This window comes from Cnephaeus nilssonii (assembly GCF_951640355.1).
Source record: "Cnephaeus nilssonii genome assembly, chromosome: 12".
In the NCBI taxonomy this organism is placed as follows: domain Eukaryota; kingdom Metazoa; phylum Chordata; class Mammalia; order Chiroptera; family Vespertilionidae; genus Cnephaeus; species Cnephaeus nilssonii.
The window spans coordinates 775,072-792,947 of NC_137083.1; the positions used below are offsets into that span (position 1 = coordinate 775,072).

General features: G+C 66.4%; 1 protein-coding gene across 8 annotated transcripts in view; it reads right to left on the reverse strand.

Annotated features, from left to right (window-relative positions):
* Positions 1-17,876, reverse strand: part of TNS3 (tensin 3) — a 107,835-nt gene that overhangs the window by 56,052 nt on the left and 33,907 nt on the right. For all 8 annotated transcript variants that reach the window (XM_079786487.1, XM_079786482.1, XM_079786483.1 and 5 more), the window contains one exon: positions 1,076-1,128. The gene's annotated coding sequence lies outside the window, so the exon portion shown is untranslated. The remainder of the gene's footprint in view (positions 1-1,075; positions 1,129-17,876) is intronic.

Consider the following 17,876-nt stretch of genomic DNA (forward strand, 5'->3'; position numbering starts at 1 on the left):
GGGCTAGGTGAGGGCTGGCTGTGCGGGGGCAGGGGGACTGGACCAGACCTCCCCTCCCTCTGCTGGGGGAACTGAGCTGGGCACCCCAGGTCTGCAGGGGCGTGTGGGATGGAGGGAGAACGTCCAGGGGAGAGGGGCAAGGTCACCCGCACGGGGGCAGCTGCAGAAGCCACAGAGGCTGTGGGCGTCGGGGCAGGTGAGTCCAGCTCGGCCAAGGCCGCTGCCTCCAGCTGTGGGGTCAAGGCCGCTGCCACCAGCTGTGGGCTTTGTGGCGATTGTTGGTCTATTTACTACCCTGGTTACCTGAGTTTCTCTCTTCGTTTTGGAAAAATTGAAACACACACAAAATGGCTTCATAGCCCGGCAAGCACCCATCCTGTGGCTCAGAATTAACTCCCGCCAGCCCCCACCCTGCTGCCTCCTACACCGAGGCTGCAGGGTCCCAGGTAGCGTAGCGTTCCACGGCAAATACGTTTGTCTGTATTTCGGGAGGATAAAGGCACCTTTTAGAAATACCTGCGCGCCACGGCCACCCCTCAGAGCAGCACCAGCACCGGCCACCTGGCACCGTCAGCCGGCTCCTGGCGCTGACCTCTGACCCTTACCACGGGTTTCCCTCCGCCTCACGCACAGACACAGGGAAGAGTCTGCCTGCTTTTAGAGGCCAAGGCCGACGTCTGTGAACACGTGAGCTACATAAAGGACGTGCGCCCTCCGCCGCCGTGGCCTTGAGGGGCCCCCACGCGTGGAGCCGGGCTGTGGCCGTCCCGCCAGGCACCCGCTCTGACGGAGGCGCATGGAGCTCGCGGCACACGCCAGAATCAGGTCTGGGACCCCAACCACTCTCACAACCTCGAGTCTAATTATTTCCGGAAAGGCAGTCACGTGCCCAGGATCTGGGCTCTAAAGCCGGGAGACGGCATCAGACACGCAGACGTAACCTGGTCCACGTGCCCCTGTGAGCGTTTGCTTTAAAAATAAGAGAGACCAGGTGACTGCAGTGCACGGTCCCCGGCCCAGGCCTGCCGTGGGGTCTGGCCGGGACAGGGACGCGGCGAGGGCGGCGGGCACTCACCTGGACGGTCTGCGGCAGCGGGGAGAAGCGGACAGCGAGGCGGGCCCCGGAGCCTGCGGAGGAGAGAGCACGGTCACCCCGCGGCCTCCGGGCCTGCCGTCCACGTCGCAAACCCCGGGAGGGAGCTGGCGGCTCCTCCTCCGCTGGTCATAAACGGACAGTCACACGGGGCTGCGGCTCATCTCGTCACCGGGGAGGATGTCCGGTCTATCAGGTGATCTGGGCCCCGGGACAAGTGTCACAACCCATGGCCGGCAGCGGGCGGGTCCACAGAGGGCAGGGCCCCGGCACGTGTGGAAGCTCGTCTCTGCAGACAGGAGGCGCTCTCGGCACAGAGCCACTACCATTCCCCGGTCCGCTGTGCAGAAGCACTTGGAGAGAACCCGCACCTACTTCCTTCTTAAGGCCTGTCCACCGGAAGGAAGCTTCGGGTCTGCGACTGCCCCTGTGTGCGTGCACGTGTGTGTCATACGCCAAGGCCCTGTGTGTGTGTGCGTGCACGTGTGTGTCATACGCCAAGGCCCGTGTGTGTGTGCGTGCGTGCACGTGTGTGTCATACGCCAAGGCCCTGTGTGTGTGTGCGCGTGCACGTGTGTGTCATACGCCAAGGCCCGTGTGTGTGTGTGCATGCACGTGTGTGTCATACGCCAAGGCCCTGTGTGTGTGCGTGCATGTGTGTGTCATACGCTAAGGCCCTGTGTGTGTGTGCGTGCATGTGTGTGTCATACGCCCAGAGGACACTGAACTATTGCAGGAAGTATTCCCAGGGGAAACCAAGGCTCGGAGCGGTGCGGTGCTGCCAAGGACGGCAGAAACGGGGATGCCCCCCCAGTTCTCCCGAAAGCCCTTCAGCCTGGGGCCCTTTCTCTCCTGCCTCCGGGGGAGCCCCCACCCTCGGCACCGCGTCCCCGGGACCCTGCTCTGTGGACCAGCCCAACGGGCGCACAGCTGATGGGTGACGCGGGCCCTGCGAGCAGGGTGGACGGAGCCCCCCTCAGACAGGCTGACACCCTCTCCCCTGAGGTCCCCCGGCGCCTGCTCACTTGGCTCCCACAGGAGGGACGGGGTGAAAACAAGGCCACTTCAGGGTCCACCAGACACACACTTTCCTGAAATCTCGACAAGGCAACTCCTAAGCCAGCCCCAGACCACAGAGACGTGATCCTGGCCCCGCGCGGAGGCAGCACCGGACGGCGCCCTCCCCGACCCCCGGCCCCGCTCGTCCACACGGGCCAGGGGTCTTCCCCGGCTGACGCGTCTCCTCGTCGTCTGGCCTGCGAGGAGGGGTCTGGGCACTGGCCGAGGTGACCACACAGGACGTGTTCTCCGCGGGCCAGACGGACGGGCCTGGGGGCTGATGACAGAGACCCTCCCTGTGGCCACAGGGTCCCGCCCAGGCAGTGCCGTCGCCCAGGGCTGCACACTGGCCCGAGGCCCCGCCCTCACACTTGAACGGCTCAGGCTAGACAACTCCGGACAGGGAGAGGTTTGCCCAGGAGAGCAGGGAGGGTCACGGCGAGCATGCAGGAGCACAGAGCACAGAGGCTCTTGCGTCTCGGTGAGCCGTAACCGAGCCAACAGCTCAGGTCAGCCGCCCGCGAGACGGCACCCAGAGGCCCGGCCGGCGCATGTGGCTCGGCAGCTCAGGAACGCGTCCACGGAAGTGCGGCATCTGCACGGACGGGCTCCCTGCACGGCGAGAGCTGGTAACAGCAAGCACAGCGGCCCAGTCAGCCACATGCAAGGTCACGCCGGGGTCACCCAGGGGCGGGCGCGCGGGCAGGTGATGCTCAGCCACAGCGCCACTCCCCGCCGCACTGGGAAGGGCCTGTGACTCACACGCACGCCCGGGTGACATCTGGGCAGGCTGCGTCGGGCCTCAGTTCGTTGCTGGAACGCTCTATCGCATTCTTCTTGTACGTGCGGGTGTGCAGCGTGGATCTAAGCCCACGTGGCCATTTCTCAGCAGAGGACAGTGACCCTGGAGGTCTGAGCCACACAACCACTCCCTCCACAGAGGCAGAGCCCAGAGGGGCTTCCCAGGCGCTGCCCACGGGGCGGGCGGGGCCGGGCGCCTTTCCTTGGTCCTGGTTCCCCCAGACTCGGTCCCTCTGCACCCTGAGACCCCCATCTCTGCAGAGCAGGGCCCACAGGAGCAAATGCCCCCTCCCGCCACGTGACCTGCTCTCACGAGACCTCTGGGAACCGAGAGATGGGAGAGGAACTGTGAACGGAGGAGGAAGTGCCGCATGAGGGTCACTCAGGGGCAGTGTCCCATGTCAGGGGGCAGGCGGGTGCTTCCTGAAGACACACGCGTGCACATATATGCACATGCACAAACACACACACATGCATGCATGTGCGCACACACATTCATGCACACACACATGCACAGCAGGCCTGCCCTTGGTGTGCGTCCTGCAGGCAGAAGGGCCCGGAGAGCACATTCACAGGCAGCAAGTGACACCTGTGTGGGGTCAATGCTATGGCAACGTCCCTCATCCACTGCGATGGGTGAGGGGCGGGACCTGGCCTGGCCCGTGAGCCCCGGGTGAGCCAGCCCCCGCCCCACAGCCACCCTCACTCTCCGTCCCTGCCCCTCAGTCCCCCCAACACAGCCCACGCCCTCCTGCCCAGGGCCTCTGCACATGCTGTGTGGGGCGGCATGCTCCCACTCCTCTGGGCAAGCCTCACCTGGCTGACTAAGGCCTGACCCTCAGCCTCTCAGCTCAGACAGCCTCTTCCCAGCAACGGGACCCTGATCCCCATTCACAGGTCCCGCTGCCACGGTCTTCACACACAGCCCTCACCTGCACAGGACGCCTCTGGTGTGGACTCCTGTCCACGCTCTGCGTCCCCACGAAGCCACCCCCTGCCCGTCCGCCAGCAGCCGGCAGCGGCCCACTGACCCGGCTCAGCAGGAGGAGGGAGGCGCGATGCCCGCGATGCCCGCGCGGAGGGAGGGTCTGGTCATGTGAGAGGCACGGGGTGCTGCCCACACATCTCAGTGGTAAACCCTCGCTCGCCTTCCTTTCAGGGACAGAAAGTCCCCAAGAGGCGGACGAGGCGTCTCGCAGAGGCAGAACGGAAGGCGAGGCTGCGGCAGCCGGGTCCACGGCCTGGGCGGGGCGGGGCGTGTGTAGGAAGAACTGTCCCTGGCACAGCCTCGTGCTGAGCATCAGTGACAGCGAAATCGGGGAACACGCCCCGCCCCGGCCTGGCTCCCCGCAGTGACCCCTGGACTTTGCTCACTGACTGGGGGGCTCAGCAGCTGTGCCAGCTGGGGTCCTGGTTCCCCACGTTCCCACTGATGCTGTCTCCTGGAGTCCCCGCCTCCCAAGACAGGCCCCTGGGGCTGGGCAGCCCTGGGCACCCTCTGCCGGGAGCCGCCTCACCTGGTTGACTAACGCCTGCCCCTCAGCCTCTCCCGCCAGCCCCTGCTGCTCACCTGGGGAAGGGCAGGATGCGGCCCCCGGGCCGGAGAGGCGCACGGCCGGCCCCCGCCCCCCGCCGGCCCACGCCCTCTCTGGCTTTTGGATGAGAAGCAGCAGAAGCTCTTTGGCAGGTGCCACCCCGGGAACCGGGGCGAGGCCCGGGGACGTGGCGAGAACGCCCGCATTCCGGAGCCACGAGCTGCGTGCCCCTCTCCGCGTACACCGGCCCGAACGCCGCCGTGCAAACCACTCCGTGAAAGGGAACAAAGGGGACGTTGCGTAACGGAGCCGGAGCCGGGCTGACGAGGAAGCAGGCTGCCTGGGGCCCGGCCGGACTGCCGGTCAGCGGAAACCCCACATGGGGTCAGTGTCCCCGGGGAACGGATGTGAGACTTTCTCAAAGGCCACGATCAGCGACACACCTGGGGGCGGCGTTCCTTCATTCCTCGATTACTGTTGCACTCGCCCTGTGGGCGGGCGGGCGGGCGTCCCAGCAAGCACACTGCCTGGGGCCCCACCGCGGGCTGGGGTGGGGGGTGTCAGCGGAAACTGCAAACCCAGCACCGGGAGCGAGGCCACCCCACCCCTCTCGAAGCTGCCTGACCGGGGAGGGGGGGAGGGAGGAAGGGGGGCGGGCACCTGGCCTCCCCGTGACTCAGTGTCCTCACCTGGGACGTGGGCTGAGCCAGGGTTAAGTGAGGAAGCCGTGTGCGGCCGAGAGCGGCATCAGGCCAGTCCTGAGCGCTAAGTAAATACCAGCCATGAATCGAAGCCTTGTTCTCAGGTGCGCGGCGGGGAAGGGCCTGCACTCCGGCTCCCCGCGTCCTCGCTGGACGGTGAGCAGCCGGGAGGGCCCGTCCCACCGCCAGCGCGAGGAGACAGACGGGGCGCAGCTTCCCAAAGGCCGAGGCCAGCCACCCGTCCCCCCACCGCCCCCCAGAACAGGACATGGGACAGCGTCGCTATCAGGACTGGCCCCTCGGCCTCGCCCACGGGAGCAGGGACCGGAGAGCTAACTGCCGGCGGCTGAGGCTGAGGCTGATGTTAGAACCTGGATAACACCCTCCTGTCCAGCTCACCCAGGAGCCGAGGTTCTATCTGTGCCGATCTGTCACCAAACCCGGGACGCCGAGCCCTATGGGAGGAGGAGGCTGTGACGCTGGACACGCAGGAGGGAGGGACGGTCCCTAGAGCTTCCCACAGGTCACAGATGCGGGCACAGGTCAGGGCCACTCGGCAGAGCGAGGGCGGGGGCGGGGCGGCCGCAGACCCAGAGCCCAGTGCACGTGCGCCCGCAGCTCGGCCGGGCGGGACTCACTGCGCTGGGCAGGGCCCGGGCTCCTCTGTCAGGAACAGCCGCCTCCGGCCGCCTCCTGTCCCGCCTGCGCCCAGCGCCCCCTCCCCGGCTGCCCTGACGCCTCGCAGCCGGCCAGCAGGTCGGAGCCGCCCGCAGGGAGGTCGCAGGCGGCCATGCGCCGGCCCACAGAGCAGCAGGCAGGGACGGTCCCGGGCGGGGCGGGTGCCAGGACACAGGACACAGGACACAGGAAGGGCCGCAGGGGTGAGGGCTACGCAGCTGGGTCCTCCCAATGGCCAGCCGCCCTCCCCGAGAAGCAGAAGGGGGTGCACGGGGTCCCCCAGGACAGAGACCTGCTGTGGCTCCCGGGACGCAGGTGCCAGCCTCCACCCGGAGCTCGCGAGGTACCGGTGTCCCCGCCTGCCTCCCTCTGTCCTTCCTCCCTACAGGAAACCAGGAAACAGCACGGGGAGGAGGGGGCAGGGCGTCCACCCCGGCTCACCCCAACCCCCGCTCCCAGGCTCCTGGGGATGACAGCGGCTGCACAGCGCCCCCCCCACCCCCGCCCCGAGCGAGGCTGGGGGCTCGGTCCCTGACCCTCGGAGGTGAAGCTGCGAGGACAGCAGCAGGAGGAGCCGCCCGCACCAGCCCTGTCCCCCATCGCCCCTCGACGCCCCATCCCTCTCCCCGGCCCTTCTGAGGGGCGCGAGGTCATCACCCTCAGCCCGAACAGGACGGTTGCTCCCCGAGCCGCGCTGTCTGCCTCTGAGCCATGGCTGCACCTCCACCGCCGGCCTGGCGCAGCGGCCCCCCCCCCGCCCCCCCCCCCCGGGACCTGCGTCTCACAGGTGCGGCCGGCCGAGGGCAGAGCAGCGCGTCGCTTCATTGCAGAAAACTCGGGAGGCAGAGACGCACACAGAGGAGAGGGCCGGACTCGCCCGCCCACACCAGCCCACACCCCTCCTCCCCCTCAGCCACGAGGGGGGCCTCCAGACCGTCCGCACACTCCCCCCCAGGCTGCCCCGTGTGCCCGCCTGCGGGAGGGACGCCCCTGGCCTGGATGTAAGGTCCCGCATCCTCCTGGCTGCCTGGGGATGAGCTCCGACGCCTCACGGGACCCTCCTGCCCCCCTTACCTCCCCCCCCGCCCCCCCCCCCCCCCCCGCCCCGTCTCCCAGGAGAAGGGCCTGCCGCTTCAGGGGCTGCGCACATCGAGCTCGCTCAGACGAGCGCAAGTCCCCCCCCCCCCCCCCCCCGTCCTCTCCCAGGGAGAGCGTGAGCCCCTCTCCCAGAAGGCGCTGCCTGACGCGCAGGCAGCAGCCGGGCAGCGATTCCTCCCACCGTGACGTTTCCATCTCTCTCTTCCGCTCCCAAACCAATAAAAACACATATTACCGGTGACTTAGAAAGAAGACACTGCCCAGGCAGGCAGAGAGGAACTAGGGGTGTGTGACTGTGACCCCAGTCCCAAAGGCGGGCAGGGAGGGCCGCGCCTCCGTCGCCTCTGCACCCGCCCGGACTGCTGGCGCCATGACAGACAGACAGACAGACAGACAGACAGACAGAATGTGTCCCAGAGAGTGGGTTCCAGGACAGAAGGAACCACCCAGCCCACACGTGCTCCCACCCGCCCCGAGGCCTCGGGTGCTCCCAGGGCCCAGCTCTCCCTCCTGCAGGAAGTGGGGTGGCTGTGCCCCCAGGAGGCAGCCAGGCGGCCCCCCCCGCCCCCCCGCCCCGGTGAGGCGTCGGCCGTCCTTCCTGACAGGACACCTGCCCTCCGTGCGGTTCCTGCGTCAGGTCAGTTTCAGCTCCACTAAGCCATCGAGGACGACTCTGAACCACACGGGACAGCCGTCTCGGCACAGACCTGGCGGTGCCGTCTGCAGACCGGCCTCCGGGAGGAAGCGGGCTCACCGGACAATGAACCCTGACGGCGTTTGCCCAGCGTGTTCTCTGCGGACACCCCCCACCGTGGCTGTGAAGCCCGTTTCCCACATTCGGGAAACTTGCAACGAGAGACACAGAGAGAGACAGAGATACAGAGAGACTCACAGAGAGAGACAGACAGAAAGGGAAAGAGAGATAGAGAAACAGAGATAGAAGGAGACAGACAGAGAGACAGAGAGAGAGAGCAGCCAGCTGCAGCCGGACGCCCGCTGACCGAGCAGGGAGCCACCTGGCAGCCCGCCCACCCCACGGCTGCCGCCGGGCGCTCACTCCTCGCCTCAGTTCTTACCAAGGAACAAGGTCTCAGCGCAACCGCCCGCCAGGCCCTCCCTGCTGGTCAGCCCATCGGCCCAGGAGCCACACCTGCCACCAGCCTGCTCGCCGGGCCCCGGGCCCAGGGCCTCGCTTCCTCCTTCCCCGGGTCTGCCCAGCTGCTCACACCGGGCGGGCGCCGGGCTTGCCGGGGTCGAGGAAACACTGCGCAGGCCCCGAAGAGGCCGGGAAAGGAAGAGCCGTTGTTGCCGCGAGCACAGACCGGACGCTGGAGCCTGGGGTGCACGCCCCGGGCCCTGGACTAGATGGGGGGGGGGCGCGGACCGGAGGGTGGACGTGCGCAGATGACCTGTGAGCCCCGGGCGCTTTCCCAGCAGCTCCAGGGAGCCCCGGCGGGAATTCTAAGGGCTCACTTGGGGTGCGCTGCTCCAAACCAGGATGGGAACCCCCGCCCCACCTGAGCTCCCAGACGGACCGGGGCGCCTCAGAGGCAGAAGGTGACTGGTCCGTTTCAGATGCAAACGTTACAGTTTACAGAGAAGGAAACACGGTTAGGAGACTGCGAGTTGACGGCTATTTCGGTTCAAGAACCAGCTACAAGTTCGGATCCTTCCTACGTGTCGGGCTCCCGTGCCCGCGGGGTCCCCCCTCATCGCGGGTCCCTCCTCATCACGGGGTCCCTCCTCATCGCCATCACCACAGGAGGAGCGTAACGGTCACAGCCGCACGCACAGCCACTCTGCCCAGAGCAACGCTGAGCCGCCTGCCCCCGCTCTCGTGGCTCCCAGCGCCCAGAGCCGGACGCCTCGCCTCCCCAACTTGGCCCAAAGGGAGCTGAGGCCCAGGCCTGGTGCGGGGAGGCCAGGCACCCAAAGCCACGCAGCTGGCGAGTGCAGAGCTGGGATGCGGGGCCCATCTTGTGCCCAGGAGCCAGGACCGGGCAGCCTCGGCCTGTCCTCCCTGCCCCCACCCTCACGGAGAGGCCGTGGGAAAGTGGGCTGGGCTGTCCTCTGTGACGGGCACGTCAGGGAAAGGACAGATCTTAGGCGGGAACAATGGGGCCGTCTGAGGACCCCTAATCAACACCTAATCAATCAACCCCTAATGAATCCCTAACCAATTCTTAATCAATCCCTAACCAACACCTAATCAACCCCTAATGAACACCTAATGAATCCCTAATCAATCAACACCTAATCAATCCCTAACCAACACATAATCAATCCCTAATCAACACCTAATCGATGTCTAATCAACACCTAATCAATCCCTAATCTACCCCTAATCAACACCTAAATAATCCACAACCAACCAACATATAATGAACCCCTAATCAATCAATCTTTAATCCCTACTGAACACCAATACTTAATCAATCCCAATCAACATCTAATCAACCCCAATGAATTCCTAATTAATCAACACCTAACCAACCCCTAGTCAACACCTAACCAACCCTAACCAATCAACACCTAATCAACTACAGTCGTCCTGTTCTGACCAGTCCCTGGACCCAGGACAGCATCTTACGCTCCTGAGCGCACGCAGCATCCAGCGCTACAGACGGGCCGTTTTCCAGTGACAGCACCAACGAAAAGCACAAACACAACACGAACGCCCAGCTGCAGCCCACAGAGACCTGCTCCCACCAGCCCGAGGCGCTGTGGCCGGTGCCCGGCGGCGCCCATGCAGGAGGGCTCACGGGGGTACCACAATGCACTGTGGCAGCCGGCAAACCCGCCGTGTTAGAAAACGTGTCCATCTGCGTCTCGTGCTGATGAACGGACCCAGCGGGTTTGGGGTCTTTCCGGAATCGCCGGCCTGGAGGCCGCACCAGGCCCCGGAGCCCGAGCAGCAGGAATGCGTGGGCCTCAGCCGGCCCGCTCCGGCTTGGGCTGCTTCCCTCAGTCTGGTGATCTGCATCGGGGCCCAGATGCAGGCACAGTGTTCCTGTCACAGCCTCCGGTTCACTCACGGACCTTCTTCCCCCTCCTCTTGCCACGTCTCGAAACGACGGGCTCCTCGCCCAGCAGGTTCCCCTCTGGGCCTGCGGAGCCCCAGGGTCAGGTCAGGTCAGGTCCCGGCCTGCGTTTCCCGTCAGCCGTGGGTGGGCCTGGGCTTGGGTGACGACGGGCTGTGGGCACGGGCTCGGCCGAGGGCAGCCCCTGCCCGAGAGGCCCGTGACCCTGCCCGCTTCCTTCCTTGGCCACGGAGGGGACGGCAGGGCCCGGCCGAGGGGAGCTGAAACCTGGCGTGGCCCCGCTCTGCCCCCTCAGCATTTGTCACGGAAAACCTGCGCGTCCGTGTTTAACCCGAGGACGTGCGGCTCAGGGAAGGACGCTGAACGCCCGACTGCTTCCCTACTCGCCAGCTCTCAGACGAGCCGTAGCACCTCCCACGGCGACTGAGGGAGGGGGCTGCTGTTCGTTTTTTTCTTTTTTCATCTTCTGTTTTAAATATATCTTTATTGATCTCAGAGAGGAAAGGAGAGGAAGAGAGAGATAGAAACATCCTTGAAGTCAGCCATCGGCTGCCTCCTGCACGCCCCCTACTGGGGATTGAGCCCGCACCCTGGGCCTGTGCCCTTGACCAGGATCGGACCCGGGACCCTTCAGTCCGCAGACCGACGCTGTCTCCCCTGAGCCACACCGGCCAGGGCGGGCTGTTTTTTAAGTGCTTGTGGAAGTCTATTGTTTAGACCAGAAAAGGACGCCCAAAGTCACAGAGCTGAGGGGTGTGGCTGCAGGTTGGGGCCATGTCAACACCGAGGCTCCACCCCACCCAGGGCCTGGGTGCCCCGAGGGGCTGGGGGAGACGCCCGCTGGCAGCAATGCATGGGGCCCGGACCCAACCTCTGTGCCCAGCGGAGCCTCCGAACAGGACTCGTTCTCATGAGGACGGGCTTCGTGTTTTCAGAGCTGCTTGCGCACCCTCCGGGGAGAGTCCATGCTGTGATGACCCCGTGGTAAACGCGAGGAGGATCAGGGAGACTGAGGACAGACGCTGCCCCCGCTGCTGGGCGTCCTGTTTCCAGAAGGGCCACTGCTCATGGGCAGACTTAGGTTTTGGCGGGGGGACATGCTGCTGTGTCATTTTTGATCAGTGCCTCTCTGGCCGGTAACAGGCCCTCATACTGGAATGCTGCGCGGATCTGAGGCCTGTCCCGACCCGGATGCAATGCTGCCTCTGACTCAAGGACGGAACAGAGCAGGCGATGCAGCCGTGAGCACCTGCGGCCGGAGGTTAACCATTAGCCAGGCTCTGCGCTGCCCGGGCAGCAGTGGACTCCCGACAGCGTGGCCTGCCCAGGCCCCCTCCCACCCTCACAGGCGTGAAGAGGCGGCGTCGTGGGAGGCTGGGCCGGCAAGGTGGCGGCTCCTCTCCATCTGCGGGGTGTCCCTCTCAGGGGGTCAGGCACGAGGAAGTGGCCAGGAGTTCCCGTGAAGGGAAACCAAATGTGCCCGCCTTTCAACCACCACCTTTCCCACAAGTCCCAGCGCCTCTTACCCGCCAACGCTGACAAAAGCCCAAGCCGGGCGCTGTTCCGGGCGTGGGAGGCGGTGGATAAAAGCAGCCTGCGCGCCGAGAGTGGCCTGCAGTTGGAGGGCGGCAGGTGCCGGCTTCCTGGGAACCCGGGCCCCGCTGGGGCCAAGGTCAGGCCCGTCCTGCAGCCGGGAACCAGGAGCCATCTCGGGAAAGGCCTGGCTCCGGGGGGTCCCGCCCTCCTGCTCCCTCCCGGCGGGAACAGGAGGGTCCCTGACGTCTCGCCAGCACCGTGGGCTCCGAGGCGGGCTCCCTGTGGGGGCGGCACCACGGCTCTGGCCTCGCGCCTGCCCACCTTCCTACGTGTGACCTTCACCGCGCCCCTGCCTCCTGAATCTCAGGCTCACCATCCTCACCGCCTCTCCGTGTCCTCCATGCCTCCTGGGCATGTAGGCACACACATGCACATGCTTATGCATGTATCTACGCACAGCACTGTGCATACGTGTATGCACACCACACCCACCCACACTGTGTGCATGTACATGCCATGGGTACCTGCACACACACATGGATGTGTACACAGGCACACCGCGTGCATGCAGGTACGTGTGCACACAGGGAGCACACAAAGGTGCAGCTGTCGGAGCTCAGGTGCCCTCGGCCTGGGGGTAACCTGAGCCCCGGTGTCACCTTTCACAGAAGCCGCCGTCCTCCCTTTAATGAGACAACGGGAGGCGGCCACAGCTCAGGAAACACCGCCTCGGGCTTCAGAGGGATTCTCCTCCGCGGAACCACAGGCCCAGGAAGACACCCGCGCCGCCAGGTGAGGCCTGCACCTGCGCCCAGGCTGGGTGGCGTGGCCCCGCCCACCCCACATGTTGGGGCCATGGCCTCCTCCAAGGACCAGGCCCCCTGGAAACACAGGACTTAGCCAAGAGGTTCTCCCCCCAGATGGCTCTCCCCAGACCACTCCCCCCCAAACGGCTCCCCCCACTGTTCTCTCCCCAGACGGCTCTTCCCCCCCAGACAACTCCCCCCCCACGGCTCTCCCCCCAGATGGCTCCCCCCCACGGCTCTCCCCCCAGATAGCTCCCCAGACGGCTCTTCCCCCCCCAGGCAACTCCCCCCCACCACGGCTCTCCTCCCAAACGGCTCCCCCCCACGGCTCTCCCCCCAGATGGCTCCCCCCCCCCCACGGCTCTCCCCCCAGGCGGCAGGAAGAGAAGAAAAGGCCGCGGAGGCTGTGGGCCTGGAGGCCTTCGCTGCCCTCCGACGTGACCACGCAGACTTGCCGTCCATGTTCTCTGTGCACCGAGCTGAGGGCGCACCTGCGGCCTTGTTCCGTCCTCACGCGCTGGGAAGCCCGAGGACAAAGGTCCGGGTCACGGCCTGGACGAGAGCAGACCCCACAGCAGCCACTCGTGTCCTGCTGTCACGCCTGCCTGTCTCCTGCGAGCACCCCCAGTGGCGCACACGTAAGTGCACAGGGACAGCGGGGACACACGTGACTCAGTCACAGGAGCCACACCCCCACCCTGACCTCTCACGATCAGTGACCTAGAAGCACAGGCAGCTGCTGGGACCACGTTCCACAGGAGCCATGCCGTGTGACAAACATGTTAGAACAGCCGTCCTGTCCGAACCGCCGCTCCACGCCGCGGCCACAGGAAGCCACACGCCGACGCGTCTGAGCCCCTCAACCAGCCACTGGGTTCCCCTGGTCCCGGCTGGGGTTCAAGACCGAGCACGGCTGAGGGTCGGGACCAGGCCCGGCCATGTCACCCCCACACCCGCGCCCCCTCACAAAGACCTCCCGGAGTAAACGAGGCCCCGAGGCCCAGAGCACCAGCCCTGCACACGGGCACCGCACGCCCACCAGTGCCTCTCCGGGCCTGTCCTCACGGTGACCCTGATTTAGAATGTGGCAGGTGAGACCCCAGACGCAGCGCAACAAAGCCTTTTCTCCCCAAGTGGCTGCCGCCCCGCTATGCCCCTGGGCCCTGACCTCGGGGAGCCCCGCCCCGCTGTGCCCCTGGGCCCTGACCTCGGGGAGCCCCGCCCCGCTGTGCCCCTGGGCCCTGACCTCGGGGAGCTCCGCCCCGCTGTGCCCCTGGGCCCTGACCTTGGGGAGCCCCGCCCACTGTGCCCCTGGGCCCTGACCTCGGGGAGCCCCGCCCCGCTGCGCCCCGCTCTTCCTGTCTCAGCTGCTGAGCTGAGGTGACCTGGGCAGGAGTCTCACCGGGTCTGACACGAGTGCTCCGTGCCGGTCACGAAAGAAGGAACCGAATGGGAGCTCGGGTGGCCTGGCCTGGCCCCACCCAAACCGGTGAGTCCCAAGGTCACCTCTGGGGCATGGGTGTCATTCATCCAAAATGCGGGCCCAGGTCCTGGAAGGTTCTGGGCGGACACAGGACAGGAGAGGGAAAGGCTGGGTGCTTTCTGCACGGGGGAAGGGGGCGGGGGAGGGGAGGGGAAAGGAGGGGAGGAGGGCAAGAAGGGGGGTGGCTGCCCACAGCGTAGCCAGGCAGCCAGGCCAAGGAGGGACCCGCAGCGGCTCAGGGAGAACCGGGCCACCAGGCTCAGCCACCAGACGAGGCAGAAATCTGCGCCGGCCCCGGGACGTGGGGACACACCTGCCCGACGCCCTGGAGGCGTGGACACACCCACTTCCTCCCCCCCAGGTGCGGAGGAGGGTCCCCAGTGACTCACGGTCCTCAGGGCCCACGGTCCCCAAAGTGCACGGGCTCTGCCGGCCCCGCCAGCGGGAGGCAAAGGCAACGCCCCGCGGCGTCCTCATCCGCCTCCGGTCACAGGGAGGCGGCACCTGTCCGGCTTCCGGCTCCAGGGCCACGCGTGGCAACAGCGCCCCGTCTGCATCGCCCAGACAGGGGGCATGGGAGAGGGAGGCTCCAGCTGGGGGGGGAGCGGGGTCCCTGAGGGCCGACCCGGAAGGCGGTTCCCCAAAGCGTGCGGGCAGTTGGGCGGGTGGTCAGGGGCCCGGAGCGCGGGCGGCTGGAATCGGCGGCTCACAGGGGACAGGACCCCGGAGGGAGTGGACGGACGCCCCCCCAGGGGGGGGCACAGCACGAGGGCCGGCCGCGAGGAGGACCCGAGGACTCACCTGCCCCAGGGGCAGAAACAGGGTCAGCAGGTGGGTCCCCAGGAAAGCTGGGCGATGAGCGAGCGAGGCTCCCAAAGCTGACCCTGACCCTGACCCTGACTCTGACCCCGGCCAGGGCCGCAAAGGTTCAGCAGTCCGAGTCTCTAATTCAATGAAACCGTGGAGGCCCTCCTGGAGGAAGACGCCTGCCGCTCACACACAGTGTTTCCTCTTCAATTTCCAAGAACGGGACCCAGGTTTGCCCATGGAGCTGGGCACACGGTTCCCACGGCGCCGTGTGGAGGAGGGGGCTCGGCGGGGTCACCAGGCCCCCACGGCTCACAGCCACCCCCGGCCTCCTTCCTCCCAGAGCTACTTCCCCGCAGGGACCTGAGGCGGAGTCGCCTGCTCCCAGCCAGAGCTGTGTGTGGGGACGGGGACGCAGTCCCTCAGCCACCGCGGTCCTCCCCCGGGAAAGACGCGCCAATGTTGTGAGGCCACGGCTAAACCCAGGCCCAGGAGACACGGTTACAGGCTTTAATCGCTCTGGGGCTCGGCTTCCTCATCTAAGAACTAAAAGGACGGGAGTGCGTGGAGGGGACGGGAGCGCGTGGAGGGGATGGGGGTGTGTGGAGGGACGGGAGCGCGTGGAGGGGACGGGGGCGTGTGGAGGGGATGGGGGTGTGTGGAGGGACGGGAGCGCGTGGAGGGGACGGGAGCGCGTGGAGGGACAGGATCGCATGGAGGGGACGGGGGCGCGTGGAGGGACAGGATTGCGTGGAGGGGACGGGGGCGTGTGGAGGGGAAGGAGGTGGAGGGAATGGAAGTGTGTGAAGGAGACGGGAGCGTGCGGTGCTCTGAGGGCAGCTGGCGCCGGGCTCGCCGCGTGCAGGACGGCCGGCGGGCTGTTCCCGGGCAGGAAGGGCGGTGAGGGGCCGGCAGGACCCAGTGCCCAGGCGCAGCCCCGCTCTCCCGCCCCGCCCTGTCCGAGCTCGCTGCAGGCACACAGCACGGACCATCGGAGGGCTGACGAACCATCTGGCTGCGGGGGTGGCAGTCGACCTCGGTCCCAGCCGCAGAGGCTGTTTATAACCTCGGGACCACGTTCCCCCGGGAGCAGGGCGGTCCTTCCTTCTGGGACCGCTTATTACTGGCCAGGGTCTGACTCATGCCCTCGCCTGGGGCAGGGGCACTCTGCTGGCACCCTGTCCTCCCACACATGCACATGCTTGCACACACAAGTGTATACACACACATACGCATGTGTGTGCACACATACACAGATGCAGCAGCCCCTCCCCTCTCCAGAACCACCTTCTCTGCTGGTTTCACCCACCAACACATGCACGTGCGCACACGTGCGCACACACGTGTGCGTGCACCTCCATGCACAGCTATGTATACACGTGCACACACGCAGCAGCCCCTCCCCTCTCCAGAACCGCTGGCTTCCGCTCCCTTCTCCCACTGGGAGGCCCGGCAGGCAGGACGCCGCCTTCCCCGAGCCCTCAGACCCACGGGCACGTTAAGGCGGGGCGAGAGAGTAAGCAGACCAATGACTGCGACGCAGAGAACAAAACCCACTGAAAAGCAAGTGGCTTTGGGAACACGGAGCCGGCAGCGGACACGGACACCAGTTCACGGAGCCCTGAGGTTAATTCCACCCGGACAGCACCCCCTCGGCCCCGCGTGTCCTGTGGCCACAAGAGGAGCCGGGCCTGCCCTGGAGGAAGCTGGCCTGGACCAGTCTAGTTCAGCCACAGGAGGAAACGAGCTGTCGAGTGTGAAGAGAAATGCGGAACCTCAGAGGCCGTGACTCAGCGCAGAGGCCATCTGACAGGGCTACGTGCTGTGTGGCTCCAGCTCCGGGCGTCCTGAGAAAGGCAGAGCCAAAGGCCCGGGACCAGGGACGGGGTCGGAGGGGAGGAGGGGGACGGTGAGCACGGTTCAGGGCGGTGAGCGTTCTGTGACCTCCTCGTGGTGGACACGTCACCGCACATTGTCCAAACGCACAGAGGCACGGCCCCTGGGCCGGCCTGAAGCAGCCGGGGCTCTGGATAACAATGTCGATGGCGCCCACACCAGAGCCCTGGCCGGGCTCAGTGGGCTAGAGCGGCCTCCCGATCCTCCAGGTCGGGCTGGCTCCCCGTCCGGCGCACACAAGAGTCAACCCACGAAAGCACGAGTGAGTGAACAGCAGATGGGCGTTCCTCTGTCCCCCTCCCTCTGAAATCAATCAATGAAAAGATTGTGTAGAAAGAAAAGAGAACGCACAACACCAGGACCGGCCTCCCACTCCCACGTTTATGAGGCTGACTGGGGGGGGTGGGCACGGGGCCCCCGATCTGCCCAGTTCTCCTGTGAACCTAAGTGCCCTAAAGGTAAAGCCGCTCAGTTATGTTTTCAGTTCGTTGTCGGGAAAGCTTTGTGGAGAGGACAGGGGGGAGGCGCTATGAAATATCAGACGTGAGTATACAAACCACGGCCACTAGGGCGCAGTGTCCTGGGCCCCCTCATCCCCGCTGCGGCCAGATGGGGTGTAATGACACCGCCCACCCAGCCGGTCCGAGTGGCCCCTGAGAGCACTCCGTGGGGCCCCGAATCGCTCGGTGCCCGGCACACACCCATCCCGCCCACGCAGAGCAGAGCCCTCACGCCGACCTGGCCCACCCCTCACCTGCCCACGCGTCTCCTCCTGGCGAGGCACCGGCCCCTCGCAGTGATAAACAGCGACACGCACTCGCGGAGGGACGCCCACTACCACAAACTCAGGGGCTGGGAGGGCCTGGGAGGGCCGGGTCCCCAGCTCGGCCACTACCGCCCGCGAGAGACGATTGCCACCGCCCGCCGGCCTGCACAGGCGCGGAGACCTCCCTGGGCACCACCTTGCCGTGAACATGCACACGAGCCCCCGGGAGAAGGGCCGTGGGGCAGGGGGGGGGGGGGGGGGCAGCGCCAGCCAAGGGAGAGCCAGAGTGACATCAGCAGCCGCACACGCCGCACTGCCAGGCCGCCAGCGAGCGCACACACGGCCGGCGTTCCCTCCACGCAGCTCCCCCCCCCCCCCCCCGGTCCCAGGACGGGGCCCACGTGAGAACAGCCAGGTTTCCATGTCCCGACTCCGTCCCTCGAGGGAGGAAGGCAGCCAACCAGTGTGATAGAGCCACGCAGGGGGCGGGACACACACACGCATGTTATCACCGGGCCACGGGCTGCAGGTCCTGGTACTCAGCGTCCCTCCGCTGACCACAGGGGCTGAGCACCA